The sequence below is a fragment of the Denticeps clupeoides genome, unplaced genomic scaffold, assembly GCF_900700375.1.
Source record: "Denticeps clupeoides unplaced genomic scaffold, fDenClu1.1, whole genome shotgun sequence".
NCBI classification, from domain to species: Eukaryota; Metazoa; Chordata; class Actinopteri; order Clupeiformes; family Denticipitidae; genus Denticeps; species Denticeps clupeoides.
In genome coordinates, this window is record NW_021629971.1 from 344,161 (window position 1) to 347,998 (window position 3,838).

General features: G+C 48.6%; 1 long non-coding RNA gene across 1 annotated transcript; it reads left to right on the forward strand.

The window, feature by feature from the left end:
• The first annotated feature begins 2,539 nt into the window (after nucleotides 1-2,539).
• On the forward strand, nucleotides 2,540-3,260 carry LOC114778569 (uncharacterized). The gene is made up of 3 exons (XR_003746396.1): nucleotides 2,540-2,590; nucleotides 2,693-2,804; nucleotides 3,022-3,260. It is a non-coding gene; the product is annotated as an uncharacterized LOC114778569 (long non-coding RNA).
• The last annotated feature ends 578 nt before the right edge of the window (nucleotides 3,261-3,838 follow it).

The window sequence follows — 3,838 nt, forward strand, 5'->3', positions numbered from 1 at the left end:
GAGTCCGGGGCCGCCAAGCGGGACCACGCCGGGGAGCCAGGCCGAGGGTCCGGGGCCGCCAAGCGGGACCACGCCGGGGAGCCAGGCCGAGGGTCCGGGGCCGCCAAGCGGGACCACGCCGGGGAGCCAGGCCGAGGGTCCGGGGCCGCCAAGCGGGACCACGCCGGGGAGCCAGGCCGAGGGTCCGGGGCCGCCAAGCGGGACCACGCCGGGGAGCCAGGCCGAGGGTCCGGGGCCGCCAAGCGGGACCACGCCGGGGAGCCAGGCCGAGGGTCCGGGGCCGCCAAGCGGGACCACGCCGGGGAGCCAGGCCGAGGCACCGGGGCCGCCACGCCTGACCACGCCGGGGAGCCAGGCCGAGGCACCGGGGCCGCCACGCCTGACCACGCCGGGGAGCCAGCCCGAGGGACCGGGGCCGCCACGCCTGACCACACGGGGAGCCAGCCCGAGGGACCGGGGCCGCCACGCCTGACCACGCCGGGGAGCCAGCCCGAGGGACCGGGGCCGCCACGCCTGACCACGCCGGGGAGCCAGCCCGAGGGACCGGGTCCTCCAAGGGGAGGATACAGCAGGGCAGGAGCCCTGTGGTTGCCGCCGTCCGCCCCGCCGCCTCCACTGATGGTACTGTTGGGGCTCCGAGGACGTAGCCCTTGGAGGGGGGGCTCTGTCAGGATTGCCTGCAGCTGGGCTCCACACCGGAACCCAATCCTGACGCCCCATAAATGCCGGAAGTTTCCGCCCGTTCGGGGTCGCTGGCATTTTCGTGAACTCGCTGCACGAACTTGACCTAGTTTTGTTTCATGCGTTTTGAGTTCTGGCAATCGCCACACGCCTACGGGTTTGTTTAAGTTCTTTATTTACGTTAAACTGTTTTCGGCCACCGCGCCATTGTTTCTTTGAGTTTATTGTTTATTTGTTGTAGAATAAAAACCCCTCCCCAGTATGTCAGACCTCTGCGCTTCCTTCCCTCGTAAGTCCGTAGTCGTGACAAGGTTAAAGATCCTGGGGTGACACACAATAGAAATGTTCTGTATGTTGCGCTATGAACAATGATAAATAACTGTACATAACAGAAGCATTAAGGGGCATACTTTTAAGAAGTGTGTGAGGTGATAATGGTTGATTTGGAGGGATGTCAGGAGATCAAAAGAAGGACAGCTTTGGGAACCAAGGTGATTTTCCTCCTCTGTGTTTTCCAGTCAGCAACATCGGAGTCTGCGTTTGAAGGGGAGCCTGACAGCGTTCTTTTGCCGGTTTGTGTGCTGCGTGCTGGTGGAATGGAACCAGCAGATGATTGAGAATGATACGACACTCTCTAGGAAGGAGTAGTAAAAAGTCCGTAAAATTTCTTTCCTGACTACAAAGGATATGAGCTGCCTGGTGACACTTTCTGAGAATCTCCTCTGTGTTGGAGGAGAACTTCAGCAGGGGATCGAAAATGATGCCCAAGTATTTATAATCCTCAACTAGCTCTACTGGCTTCCTGTGGATGGAGGTAACTGCTGCAGCCAGGTCCCCCTGCTTGGTGGTGAAGATCACCACCATTTCCTTGGTTTTACTGATGTCCAGTTCCAGACATGAGGTGTCACACCAGTCCAGAAACTCCTGCAGAAGCAGACCATGGTTGTGTGAGGGGCCTGACAGTCTGGAGGACTGTGTCCTTGGCGTCCTTCACCGGGTGTCTGTGCCTGCAGTCATCTGTATATAAGATGAGGAGCAGAGGAGAGAGCCGACCAGGTGGCGGTATAACAGATGGCAGTATAACAGAGGTCAGAGAGAGTTTTGTTAAGCAGTACTCTCTGTGATCTGTTGGTCAGAAAGTCCAATATCCACAGGATTGTCTCGTTGTCCAGATGAAAGTTGGAGGAAAGTTTATTAGCCAGGATGTGGGGGTGCAGTGTGTTGAAAGCTGAGGACAAGTCAGCAAATAAGAGTCTTAGTGAAGAAATAGATTTATGTATACAAAGAAATTAGATCATTGATTTTCAGTTGTCAGATATAAATATATTTTTAATGTATTAATTATTTAAATTCTGGTTATTCATATATATGCACATATCAATACTGAAGACATGATCCTTACTAGAGCTTAATACTTGCAATGTCTGTTGCAAAAAGGTTCATTGTCCACTTTGTCCACCAACACTATTTAAACATGCACTACTTGTCCATCTTAAAAATTGAAGGTTATGTTTTATTACTTTTTAACAGCAATGTACAATTAGATAACTAACTTTACCAACTTTTCCTTTTTCACTGCTCAAAGGATCCAAAATATGCAGATGCAACCTCAAGTGCAGAACCCAGAGACGTTTCCCATGATATTAGAAGACAATGCTGTGAAGGGACAACATGGTAGACCGTATACGGTAGACTATAGACCAACTCCTGATGCTCTGCAGGCATCATGGAAGCACTTACAAACTGTTGAGAATTTGCCTGCTAATGTTTACTTTATTACAGTGTAATACAATTTAAATTTGGTACAATACATTAATGTTGATGTCCTGTGTTTCTTGTTGCCTGGAACAGGTCATCAGCCAGGAGAGAGACATCCGCGCCGGAGACAGAATACAGGAAGCAGCGAGAGGTCAGTACACCACCCGACATCCCCAGACCAGGAAAGAGGTGCACTGGTCCGAATCTTGGACTCACCCAATCAGTTCCTCCACTCTTGTCTGTCCCCTTGCAGATCAGCGATATGTCATGCAGCAAAGTCCTCAGTTCAGGCTGCACTCTTTCCCTCCTCTCTTCCGCTATGTGGAGCAAAGTGAGGAAACTCGGGGTGCGCTGGCAGCAGTGGGGTCAGTGAAGATGGACTGCTGTTTAAATGGAGTAACCTTAAAGATGCAGTTTTTTTTATTCTGGATGACATTAATCGTCCATTTCAATGTTTTTGTAAAATCTGGCGCATGGGAACGCACGCTCCTTGTTGCTGGTGGGAACGCAAAGGCGATGCAGCTAGACTGCTCTGCCCCGTCCATTTGAACGCACTTATTATAGGGAACCTGTTGTCCCCAGCATGCGGATTAACCTGAGGGAGGAAGATAAACGGCGCTTCTGACCCCAAGAAGAGCACAGCAGGAGGACCCGTCCCTGCTAGCCCTGTTGGATTGAGCAAGATACGCCGTTAAGTACAAAAAACCATATACAGATACAGTACCCACCTTAAAGTATCACTGACAATTTGCTATATTGAAGGACTCAGGCTCCTGTATAAAATACAACTGGAAGACAGAAATGTTGCAGATTGATGAGCTCTGGAGCCCTTTTTAATAGTCATATCCAAAATTAAACAGAGGAAACAATTTTTTTTTAACTTACTTGTGACTGTAGTTATTCATTCCAACTAATTACAGATGTTTTGGGACAGTTTTGAAAATATCACATCATATGTATATTCCCCATTTTTATGTTTATATTTTCCAATCAAAAGAACAACTTACAAAAAAAACTGGCTAAACAAGAACAAAATGTATTGATTTGAAATTTGAAAAATAATAAAAGTAATACTAAAACGATATAAAATATAAAATAACTATGTTAAATTCCAATAATCGCTGGGATAAATTAACTGTATCCACATTATTGTGTATCATGGCATTGCTTGAAGCAGTTTTTTTTTTTGATGTGTGGCTCCTGGCACTTTCTGCAGTGTTTTCACCCTTTGATCACCTCATCTTGCAGTATCTCATCGCCGCTTGGCAGAGAGGTGGGGGTAGAAAAAATATGAAGTAAAATGTATTCATTTATTCGCCAGCAATTTCGATTATATAACTAATTTGAAATAAACAATGCTGTACTCAGCAAATAAACAAAGAACATCACACAATTAGAG